The 12,892-nt window shown below is 38.2% G+C and overlaps 1 protein-coding gene and 1 long non-coding RNA gene across 6 annotated transcripts in view; one reads left to right on the top strand and one right to left on the bottom strand.

Annotated features, from left to right (window-relative positions):
• The window catches only part of NR6A1 (nuclear receptor subfamily 6 group A member 1), a 226,543-nt gene that overhangs the window by 62,615 nt on the left and 151,036 nt on the right, over positions 1-12,892 (top strand). The gene's annotated exons all lie outside the window — the stretch shown is intronic.
• Positions 1-12,892, bottom strand: part of LOC138989851 (uncharacterized) — a 47,071-nt gene that overhangs the window by 7,639 nt on the left and 26,540 nt on the right. For 3 of the 4 annotated variants that reach the window (XR_011465983.1, XR_011465982.1, XR_011465981.1), the window contains exon 2: positions 5,995-6,100. This is a non-coding gene — a long non-coding RNA (uncharacterized lncRNA). Of the gene's footprint in view, positions 1-1,079; positions 4,287-5,994; positions 6,101-12,892 lie in introns of those variants that run through there. The other variant, XR_011465980.1, reaches the window with a different exon arrangement.

The following is a 12,892-nucleotide window of genomic DNA, read 5'->3' on the forward strand; positions in this document are numbered from 1 at the left end:
TTCAAAAAACTAAGATCATGGCATCCAGTCCCATTGCTTCATGGCAAGTAGAAGGAAAAAGTGGAAGCAATGACAGGTTTTATTTTCTTGGGCTCCAGAATCACTGAGGATAGTGACTGCAGCCATGAAATTAAAAGACGCTTGCTCCTTGGAAGGAAAGCTATGACAAACCTAGTCATAGTGTATTAAAAAGGAGAGACATCACTTTGTCAACAAAGGTCTGTATAGTCAAAGCTATAGTTTCTCCAGTAGTCATATACAGATGTGAGAGTTGGACCATAAAAAAGGCTGAGCCCTGAAGTATTGATGCCTTTGAACTGTGGTGCTGGAGAAGACTCCTAAAAGTTCCTTGGACTGCAAGGAGATCAAACCAGTGAATCTTAAAGGAAATCAACCCTGAATATTCACTGGAAGGACTAATGCTTAAACTGCAATTGTTTGGCCACCTGATGCAAAGAGCCAACTCATTGGAAAAGACCCTGATGCTGGGAAAGATGGAAAGCAAAAGGAGAAGCGGGCAGCAGAGGATGAGATGTTTAGATGTTTAGTGAGATGTTTAGATGTTTGACTCAGTGGACATGAATTTGAGCAAACTCTGGGAGATAGTGGAGGACAGAGGAGCCTGGTGTGCTGCAGTCAGTCGGGGTCACAAAGAGTCTGACACAACTTAGCGACTGAACAACAACATGGGAGTAAAATGAAGTCGTTTTGAGGAGCTCCTGGGTTGCCTAGACATTAAGATTCTAGGGTTTCACTTCCTTTCAATCCCTCTCAGTCAGGGGACTGAGATCCTGTAAGGCATGCAGCGTGGCCAAAAATAAAATAAAATGAGGTTGTTTCTATTACAAGCCACCCTCCAAGAAACCACAGAGTTGTGCTGTTTGTATGTTCATGGGTAAAGGCCTTCAAGGAAATTAAATAGTTTGCTCATGATATTTATTTATTATTTTAGTAATAGATAATACAACAAGTAAATACTGTTTATTATATTACATTTATTATTTAAAATAAATTATTAAACTGATTTATTATATTTATAGTGATTTCCATTAAGGAAAGAGATTGCAGATGATGAGAAAATGAATTTTCAGTTTTTATTTAATGTTTCTATATTTGAATTTTAAATAATGAGCATAGATTCTTTTTAATTTAAAAATTATGAAAGCATCATTTTTAAATTATGGTGTAATGTTCATTCTTTCTATAAAATATTTCCTTAACTCAGAACATCTTTAAAGAAAAAAAGATATAAGAAAAGTATTAGGAATTTAGACGGTTTATTTCATATTAGAATCAAAGAGAGCCTTTAGACAGTGTATTGGAAATAGCAGCACCTCCCACCCAGCATAGTAGCAGATACCCTTGGGTGATTCTCTGCACATCCTTTTTGCTTCCCTTGGGTTGTTTGGTCCGCAGTTTACATTCATTGATCAGTGAGTTGATTCAAAGTCAAACCCACCGACAGCAATGAATGTTGAGTGCAGCCATCAGTATTTTCAGTTGGTGGGGTTACCTTGGCCCATCCCAACTCCTGACTCTTCTTTTCTGCTCTAGGTTTTTGAGGTGTGTGTCTGATATCTCTCTTAGTAACCAACCATTGAGAATCCACATAATTATAGATGACACTGATGGTAGGGCTGTGAGAAACTATGGTTCAGGGAATGGAAGGAGCTCCTGGAAAAGCTCATGGGTACCTCTGTGACCACACAGGCAGTGCTTACATACTGGTAGGTGTAACAAGAGTTGAGAACCTGGTTCTTCCTCTGTGTTTTGAACTGAGAAATACTAGTGCCATTCAAGGTAAATTAGCACAGATTATGCTTTAGGTTAAGTAATAATAATAGCTTACATATACCGAGCATTTGTTGTTTGCTAGGAATGGTACAAAGCACTGTATATATTATTGTATCTCAAACTCTAATAAGGTAGGTGTACTTACTATCTCCCATGAGCCTGAGGAAATCGAGACTCAGATACTCACCAGGGTCACACAGCTAGGGAGTTGAAGCAAGATTCATCCCAGATCCTTCTGACTCCTGACCTTACTTTTTACTTGACTTTAATGAACATTTAAATAAGCTCATGTGGATGGAAATGGTGAGGCAGTTACTGCTTTCAAACAGCTCGTATTCTAATGGGACTGTCAAAACTTAACCACATTAACTATAATTGAGGTGGAATGTGTTAAGAGCTGTGCAGACATTGGACAGTTTTGTGCTATTTTTGCTTATTAAATCCTCCTCTTGTTCCTAATTAAAGGTTTTGAGAGAACATGGGAGAAATGGCTGTAAAGTACTTAATTGGATTTCACTTCAAAATGAAATACATGTTTTTAATAAATCTCTTCTTGCTATTTCTCATCAGAATGGCCTATTTTTAGGAGACATTTAAAAACAGCATTACGGAGCTTTTCTTATCTTGTTGAAATGAAATACCACAACAAAAAGCAAGGAACAATGAGCAAGAGAAAGGAGAGCTTTTAAAAAATTAACTGGACCACTTTTGGGGGTTGGGGAGCAGAACTGCTTTTGGTGATCTCACGTGACGTGTGAAGGTACACTGTGCTTCTTTGCTTCAGGAAATATAGTGTTGTCTGTAAGGAACCCAAGGTACAGTCAACGGTCGGTGGTTTTTTCAAATCCCAAACTCACCGACAGCGTTGAATGTTCCTTGGAGTCCTCTGAAGACTGGGTCCTGGCCCTGGCAGCCCTTCTTCAGCCTGCACCCATGTTCCAAGAGCCAGTGAGCCGAGAGACCACTGGTGATGGAGCTTCTCACATTCCAAGGTGATAGTATTTAAGAAATCTTTGTGTGTAGCCCAGAGCTAATGAACTTCAGGATTGTGAGGCTGCAGTTATTTACTTATAAGCAGACTAAATGGACATCTGAGAAAAAACTTTGAATAGTATTATTTTGTAATTCTGAAAATATCAAGTATCCCGTTTTATAGCAGTACTTTAATTATTGAAGGGCACGGATAATAAAGAAATTAACATACATATTGAGGATTTAATGTATACTGGGATTTATATATTTTTAACCTCCGTAAATTATCAACCCAATTTGATCTTGTGAAAAAGCTGAGTCTTAAAGAAATCAAGCAATTTGTCCAAAGTTACATAGCGAGGAGTCAACGTTACAAGCTGGAACTTGAATACTGGACTTTATGATAGTGAAAACTATCATGATGCTTACTCCATTGACCACCTCAAAACTTAGCTGTTGTATATCTGGGGTCAGTACTTTCAGTGAGATCTAAGTTAAACAAGTAAACATCCTCTTCTTTTATTGTTCAGTAGCTAACTCATGTCTGACTCATTGCGATCCCATGGACTGCAGCACGCCAGGCTTCCCTGTCCTTCACGATCTCCTGGAATTTGCTCAGACTCATATGCATTGAGTGCGTGATGCCATCCAACCATCTCATCCTCCGTTGCCCCCTTTTCTTCCTGCCCTCAAATCTTTCCCAGCATCAGGGTCTTTTCCCGTCAGTCGCTCTTTGCATCAGATGGGCAAAGTATTAGAACTTCAGCATCAGTCCTTCCAATGAATATTCAGAGTTGATCTCCTTTAGGATTGAGTGGTTTGATCTCCTTGCAGTCCAGGGAACTTTCAGGAGTCTTCTCCAGCACCACAGTTCAAAGGCATCAATTCTTTGGGCTCAGCATTCCTTATGGTCCAACTCTCATATCCGTACATGAAAACTGGAAAAACCATAGCTTTGACTAGACGGACCTCTGTCGGCAAAGTTATGTCTTCGCTGTCCAGGTTTGTCATAGCTTTTCTTCCAAGGAACAAGCATCTTTTAACTTCATGGCTGCAGTGACTGTCCACATGGGTTTTGGAGCCTAAGAAAATAAAATCTGCCACTATTTCCACTTTTTCTCCATCTATTCACCATGAAGTGATGGGACTGGATGCCATAATCTTAGTTTTTTGAATGTTGAGTTTTAAGCCAGCATTTTTCACTCTCCTCTTTTACCTTCATCAAGAAGCTCTTTAGTTCTCTTCACATTCTGCCAGTAGAGTGGTGGTATCTGCATTTCTGAGATTATTGATATTGTTCCCAGCAATCTTGATTTCACCTTGAGCCCAACATTTCTCATGATATATTCTGCATGTAAGTTAAATAAGCAGGGTGACAGTAGACAGCTTTGATGTACTCCTTTCTCAATTTTCCCAACACTTCCCTGGTGGCTCAGACAGTAAAGAATCTGCCTGCAGGAGACCTGTATTGGATCTCTGGGTTGAAGAGATCTTGGAGAAGGGAATCCTCTTCTTGTTTGCTTGTAGTAATAGCAGGTGAATGTTTCATAGAAGAAGATGAAAAAAAAAAATTGACCTTTATAATTGATGATCTCTAGCTGATCCTAAATCACCAAGTTATCACAGAGGTTCAGGGGTAGTCTTCAAGTTATTTTCAATAATGAAAAAACAAAGAAAATAAACACTGCTACCTAGTAGAAAGCCTGAATTTCTCCTTAGTAAGGTCATAGAGAGTAACTAAAATGTCAGGTGTCTTAGCTTTGGGCAGAAATGCTGTCAGTGCATTGTAGACATATTGGTTATTTTTTATTACCTGTTGAATATCCTTGATGAAAAACTTGGAAAATGAATTAATTACATAGACTTTTTCAGAGTATAGGATTTATAACAGGAAGGATCCAGACATGCCCTGTAGAAAAGAGGGCTTACAGAACTGCCGACTGAATTGAGGTTAATCTTTAATCAGGAATAATTATTATCACTTGCTTTAAGTTTAAATATTAAAGGTTGACTGTTCTCAAATTCATTTTTAAATAGCCAAATGGTAGACATTAAAAAATGTCAACCACTGAGAATTTGGTTTGAATATAAGCTATTTACATTCTGCTGCTGCTGCTACTGCTAAGTCGCTTCAGTCGTGTCCGACTCTCTGCGACCCCATAGACGGCAGCCCACCAGGCTCCCCCGTCCCTGGGATTCTCCAGGCAAGAACACTGGAGTGGGGTGCCATTTCCTTCTCCAGTGCATGAAAGTGAAAAGTGAAAGTGAAGTCGCTCAGTCGTGTCTGACTCCTAGCGACCCCATGGACTGCAGCCTACTAGGCCCCTCTGTCCATGGGATTCTCCAGGCAAGAGTACTGGAGTGGGACATTGCCTTCTCCATTTACATTCTACATCAGTTTAATTATTTCACCCTCTGTCAAAATACTTCAGTTAGCCAGCTTTATTGAGTCCTCAGTGGTATGACAGTAAGTTGTGGTATACCTGTGGTGGATTCATTTTGATATTTGGCAAAACTAATACAGTATTGTAAAGTTTAAAAATAAAATAAAATTTAAAAATAATAATAAAAAATAAATTTACATTAAAAAAAAAGAGACAAAAAAATCAAGCAACTGTTACTGTGTAGTATTTTAAAAACTCTTTAATGGGTTTATTTTGAATGGTCTTCCCATTGGGCTGATAATATGAAGTCAGTGCCTTATTTCATTTTGATAAATAATCAGGCTTTATTTTAAAAAATACCTCTGCTACCCCAAACTATTAGACATGTACAAAATACCATTTCTTAAATTCATGACATTCTAAGAGGAATTCTTTTCATAGACTTGAAAAACTAGAGAAGAGTAAAAGGTAAGTTTCTAAAGTGACATAGGGGTGTTTTCCATTGAGATAATTAATTTTCAGGGCAGTAAAGGCCTTCATTATCTTCATTCCTTCAATTTACTTTAAATCCTTATGTTTAGTTTTTACCATCAAGCAAGTCTAAGGCACAGATTGGATCTTTTCAGTGTGTTTGGCTAAGAGATGTGTGTACTCAGTGTGAGGATAAAGTCTAGGGGTTAAAAGCAGATAAGGGTTAAATTAGCCAGGTTATAGAAGCTATACTTTTTACAGTTTACTTTTATAGTACACATTTGATAGTTTAGTCCAAATTAATAAATTGATTTAGACTGGTTTTGAGTAGTTTGTCAAAACTCACTATGCCTTCCTTTAGTGTTTCACTTACCTCCTTTCATTCCTTTTCCAGAGATACTATGAAATATTGTAAAACCCACATGCTTTGGCTTGGAGATGTAAATGTTTTCATAGTCCTCTTGAGGCCTCTTGATATACTTGAAAGAAACAAGAAGCATAAACTTGTTAGAACAATATGTATTTGAGAGATTTGTAGCATAGAAGAGGAGTCACTGTCTTAGGTGGCTTTCTGCCCATACACTTCCCAAGCACTATTCAGGGAATATGTCTTAGAAATGTCGAGTGTTGCTGTTCTTGAGGACAAGGTCTTAAGTTATAAAGATGACAACAAAATGTCAGCATGAATCTATGTTCCTCTTAGCCAAGGTGCCAGTGTTCTGTTTCATTCGTTTGCTAACTCAACAGCAGAATCTTTTCTAGGAATTCCTTCTCTACATATAGCCCTTGCCATCATGGAGCCCAGTGTCTACCCAGAGAACTAGACATAGACACAGCTGATGACAGGATATGTTGCCAAGATGGTATGAATATGTTAAGGGAAAATAGAGAAAAGAACGGTTAATTCTGCCTAGGAGTGCCAGGAAAGGTATAACTAAATGGTCATGTCTCATCTGGGCCATGAAAGTTTAGTAGAACTTTTACTAGACAGAGAAGTACGGATAGTCGAATAGAGAGAAAACTGCACAGGAAATCCTAGAGGCAGGAAAGTTCAGATAATGCAGAATAGTATTGAAAGTAACCCCTCAGAGCATCAGTTAGCTCATCTTTGAGATGCAGGACAAATAGTACTAGCTCTTGCTGTGCACACAGCTGTGAAAATCACAGGAGGTTATGTATCTGAAAGTAGCATGCAAATGAAATTGCTTGGTCTGTCTTCTCATTGCTCTTGGCTCATATGTGCTAAAATAGAATAAATGAAGTACCTTATCATGATAGACTTTTCCAACTGGATTTATATTTGGCTTTCTTTTTTTTCACCTTTAAAATGACCATGTTGTTTGTTCAGTGGTGTCCTGACTCTTTGTGACCCCATGAACTGCAGCACTCCAGGCTTCCCTGTCCTTTACTGTCTCCTGGAGTTTGTGCAGACTGATGGCCATTGAGTTGATGATGCCGTCTAACCATCTCATCCTCTGTTGCTCCCTTCCCCTGCCCTCAGTCTTTCCCAGCATCAGGGTCTTTTCCGATGAGTCAGCTCTTCAGATTACGTGGCCAAAGTATTGGAGCTTCAGCTTCAGCATCAGTCCTTCCAATGAATATTCAGGACTGATTTCCTTTAGGATGGACTGGTTTGATCTCCTTACAATCCAAGGAACTTTTAGGAATCTTCTTTAGCACCACAGTTCAAGAGCATCCATTCTTTGACTCTCAGCCTTCTTTATGGTCCAATTCTCACATCCGTACATGACTACTGGAAAAACCATAGCTTTGACTATATGGACGTTTGTCAGCAAAGTGATGTCTCTGCCTTTTAATATGTTCTCTAGCTTTGTCATGGCTTTCCTTCCAGGAGCAGGTGTCTTTTAATTTTATGACTGCAGTCACCCTTCACAGTGAGTTTGGAGCCCAAGAAAATAAAGTCTGTCACCATTGCCATTGTTTCCCCTTCTGTTTGCCATAAAGTGATGGGACTGGATGCCATGATCTTCATTTTTTGAATGTTGAGTTTTAAGCCAGCTTTTTCACTCTCCTCTTTCACTTTCATCAAGAGGCTCTTTAGTTCCTCTTCACTTTCTGCCATTAGGTTGGTGTCATCTGCATATCTGAAATTGATATTTCTCCCAGCAGTCTTGATTACAGCTTCAGCTTCACCCAGTCTGGCATTTCACGTGAAGTACTCTGTATATAAGTTAAATAAGCAGAGTGGCAGTATACAGCCTTGACATACTCCTTTCCCAGTTTTGAACCAGTTCATTGTTCCATCTTCATTTCTAACTGTTGCTTCTTGACCTTCATACAGGTTTCTCAGAAGGCCGGTAAGGTGGTCTGGTATTCCCATCTCTTGAAGACTTGTCCACAGTTTGTTGTGATCCACACAGTCAAAGGCTTTAGCATAGTCAATGAAACTGAAGTAGATGTTTTTCTGGAATTCCCTTGCTTTTTTCATGATCCAACGGAGGTTGACAGTTTGAGCTCTCTGGTTCCTCTGCCTTTTCTAAATCCAGCTTGTACATCTGGAAATTCTCAGTTCAAGTACTGGTGAAGCCTTACTTGAAGGATTTTGAGCATGACCTTACTAGCATGTGAAATGAGTACAATTGTGCAGTAGTTTGAACATTCTTTGGCATTGCCCTTCTTTGGGATTGAAATGAAAATTGACCTTTGCCAGTCCTGTGACCACTGCTGAGTTTTCCAAATTTGCTGCCGTATTGAGTGCAGCACTTTAATAGCACCCTCTTTCAGGATTTGAAATAGCTCAGCTGAATTGCATCACCTCCACTAGCTTTGTTCACAGTGATGCTCCAGGATGTCTGGCTCTAGGTCAGTGATCACACCATTGTGATTATCCAGATCATTAACACCTTTTTTGTACAGTTCTCTGTATATTCTTGCCACCCCTTCTTAATATCTTCTGCTTCTGTTAGGTCCAAACCATTTCTGTCCTTTATTGTGCCCATCTTTGCATAAAGTGACCATAGTTTACATTTTTTATATATTGTTTGGGGAAGCAGTATTAAAAGAGCACAAACTTTGGGGCCAGAATCTTGACTTTGCAACTTACTAGCTATGTGACCATACTTAACCACTTTGTTTCTCTTTCCTTATCTATAAAATGGAGATCATGATAGTATCTATGTCATAGGACTGTTCTGAGGACTAAATGAGATGATGTATGTCAGATCTGTGAAAGCACACGGTACATATTAAAAACTATATGTATTTTTTATGTTACTGCAAAATGATTTAAATTGTTAAAAATCATTTTCAAGTGTTATTTACATGTTACTAAATAAAATTACATTTTTTGCTCAGAATTTGGTTTCCGTGCATATATACTAATGTAAAAACCTTCTTTTATAAGTAATATAATGTCTGACTAGCTAATGCGTTAGTATACATATGTGTATGTGTGTTTTAAAGACATTTTTTAAAACAGTGCTGTACCACTTTCATTTTGACCTTATGTAAAGTTTTTAATCTGTAAACTTCAATTTCCTTAATCTGTAAAAATGAGAATGTTAGTACCTGTCTCATATTGATTGTGAGGATTAAGTTAGATATATTAATATAATTTAAACCTCTCTGGAGAGCTATGGATTCTCTACCTAAATACATGCATATAAACACAAAAATTAAAAGGAGTTTCAGTTATGGAATCTAAGAACACATCCATAGACTCACTATGAACTTCAGGTTGAGAAATTCTGACCGGAGTTTTTAGACCAAGGTTTTGCAGTCTAGTCTTGTCTTTGCTATAATATCTCTAGTTTCGGAAGTCTCCGCCTTCATCTTATTTGGATGGCTACATGCCAGCAGTAGTGTAGATTCACCATCATCTAGTCACACCTTTCCCTGTGGTGTAACCTGTGCAGTGTAACCTGAGACAGTGGTAACTGTAAAGATGTAACGTGATGATGGTTTTCTGGGAAAGTGGATATTTTGACTTCATTGTTTTGTGCTAATTTCAGGTACAAATCACTAACTAGTAATTCTGTGCTTATAAAATTAGCAAGAAGTTGCTGGGTGAGAAGTTAACACAAATATTTGAATGAATTTATCTTGCAACGGTTCCCCATCTTTCCCCTCCCCTTACTTCCCCAGCAACCATTTGGTTTGGATCTGATTCCAGCAGTATGACTACTAATTCCGACTCGAAATTAGGCTGAAAAATTGTGTTGTTTCAAGGCAAAGCTTATAAAGGAGCCTGCTGAATTCAGAGTGTTTACTTCAATGTCAGGGAATGGGGGAAAGAATGTGCCAGGGATTGCGGATGGGTGTATATGTAATTATTGCTCTTTATTGTATTTGCCCTCCTTGAATTTTTTACCAGGGAGTTGAGATGTAGGAACAGGTTTTTTCAGCTATTTTAGATGAGTCTAGAAAATAAGGAGGTAAGAGACCAACTCAGTGAGATAGCAAATTGGCCAAGTGCCAGAGGCATTATGGGATGCATACTTCAAAGCCTATCAAAATATTATAAGGACCACCTGAATTCTCCATCACCTCATTGCAGTGATTTCATGTGTTTTGAGGTATTACTATTTTATATTATTTTGAAAACCCACTGGAAACAAGACTTTGTTTTTCCATGGTAAATTAATTCACAGGCTATCTGTAATCAGTCTAATTCTGTACCAAGGTTTGTTGTCAAGCTGAGCTAAATAATGGAGTACATAAATGAGTTAGGCTTATAAAGTTGTAAAAGAAGTAGAAACCCAAATCATGTAGTAGCTAATATTCATGGGAATTAAGGAATTAGTTGGAGAGATAATGGATTTTATTTCAGTGTGTGAAAAGTGTTGGCAGAGATTTTTAAAAGTCATATAGAGTAACAAGCATGTGTTTTGCAACAACCAGTTAGTGAAATAAATAAGAACAGTGAACAGAAGACTCAAAATCTTTTTTTATAATGAAATCCTGTTGATACATCAGTAATATAAGACTTTGATTTCTCCTCTAGCCTATTTTAGTTTATTGGGTTAAAAATTTATTCATATGGTACTTTATGCTTTAAAAACTTGACATCTATTTTTATAACCTTTATATTGAAACATCATAAGTTATTAATATAAATACTAATTAAGTATATTCATTCCATAGCTTTTAAGTTATTCATAACATTTAGGGAAAATGCTTTTTAAATGTTGCTTTTCTTGACTATTTCCAGCAAATAGTTGAGTCTTTTTTAAAATATGGTGTCTTAAAAGTTTTACTTTTGAGTGTATTTTGTCTAGAAAAGCTATGCTTATTAATTAGATCTACTTTCATAAACGAAATAGTAGTGTACTATGTTTGGTAAGCTATTAATATATTAATACTTGACAAATGGCTTTTACACTTTACGTCTTGTTGTTAACCTGAAATTAGATAATCCTGATATTTGAATGGGAATGCTAATAGTGAATAGGGGAAAAAATTCTGTGATGAAAGAATAGAAAATACGTTCCCGTCCATAGTTTTATAACTTTCAAAGCTATCGGGTGTCTTAGAGGTCATTTAGTTGAATGATTTTCAAACCTGACCTTACATCAGAATTTAAAGTGGTATTGGTAGGGAATATAGATTGCTAAAAATGCAGACTCCTACGTATCACCCTGGACGTAGTAAATCAGATCCTTAGGGATGGGTTCTGTACTTTTATCAAGTCCCCAGAGCAGTCTGATGTAACCATTTCATAGACATTTGGTAGTCTCTGATTTAGGCCACAATGTGTCTTTAACAAATAAGGAAACAGATGTAGAAGGGAAACAACCCCAAGTCACACAGCAGATCAAAATTGAAATCCTTGACTCTGTCTGTGTGCTTGCACGTGTGTGTTCGCTTATTTATGTCACACAACTTCTCCACCGTGAAAAAGCCAGCTTTTTGCAGACGTTTCCTAATGTCCTCTTGGGCATCTGCAGGGCACTTCAGGTCATTTGCCTGACAGGTCAAACGTCTTAGCCTTAGGGATGAACCCAGAACTAGTGCAAACAGGACCATTGACTTGAGTTTGGTATGCTGACTTGCCCCATTTGACTAAGTAAGCAATGCTGAGTGGTGTTGGCTTAAAACCGTCCATGGTATGAAATGAGAAATAGCTGTAAGTTATCAAAACTCTGTGAAGGCCCTCCAGGCTCTGACATTTATCAGTTGCTGCTATACTTTAACACTTTTCTCTAATCAGAGGTGACTTATTTTATGGATGGAAGAGGCTTGCCTGACCTCTGGCTGTTCTCTGGGGAGGATTTTATTTTAATTGCCAGTGGGATGTTAGGAATTATTTCTAAAAAGATCAAGAACCTCCAAATCGACTTCAGCTTGGGCTCCTGGCCAAGTGTCCATCCTCAGGAGGGAGTTGGTGTCAGCTGCTGCCATGTGACTTTAGTATTTCAAAAAACCCAAAGCCATTACAGAAGTCTTTCCTGAGTTGGCAGGCAGAAGTAGCATCAGGAATCAAGGTCTGACACATGTCATCAGCCTGGAAAAAGTGGAGCTTGGACACTAATGATGGTTCTTGTCAAGGCTCAGTGTGATAAAGCCAGGAGGGCTCAGCTTAGGGGTTAGTTTGCATAAGAGAAGAGTTATAGCTTAGAGAACACCTGCCAAGAGATTTCAATGCCTCAGTTGTGTGTCAGTAACAAATCCTTCACCCTTGACTCCTGTCACTTCTTTTTAATGGGTGATGGTAAAGTTGCTGGGTGGCTAAAGAAGAGAGGCACTTGGTTATGTATCTGGCACATCTCCCAATTTGCTTGTTTTCTTGCCACTTAGTGTAGGACTAAATTTGTGTGTCCATATGCCAGTCTGGTGTATTGGTCTGTCTACATCTGAAGGTGTATTGGGCCAGAGTCACAGGTCCTCTTTTTCCATAAATGCCACTACCAATGACCACACAAATGTTTTGATTGACAGTTATGAGAAATCTTTTTTTGCTGGTATATCTCTCTGTTAGAAATGTTAATTTCACATCCCATCTCTGCCATTTAGTAGCTCTGTGACTTCTGGTTTAACTTCTGCCTCTCATCTAGAGGTTAGTAATTAATTATACTTACATCATAGGGTTGTGAGAATTAAATGAAAGCAGCAATATACAATACCTAGGACATAACATACCCACTCCAGTGTTCTTGGCTGGAGAATTCCAGGGACAGAGGAGCCTGGTGGGCTTGTCTATGGGGTCGCACAGAGTCGGACACGACTGACGCGACTTAGCAGCAGCAGGACATAACATTCGAATTTCAGTTTCTGTTATTATTGTAATGATTTTCTGCTTACTGAGAAAAATA

This window comes from Bos mutus, chromosome 11 (genome assembly GCF_027580195.1).
Source record: "Bos mutus isolate GX-2022 chromosome 11, NWIPB_WYAK_1.1, whole genome shotgun sequence".
NCBI lineage: Eukaryota > Metazoa > Chordata > Mammalia > Artiodactyla > Bovidae > Bos > Bos mutus.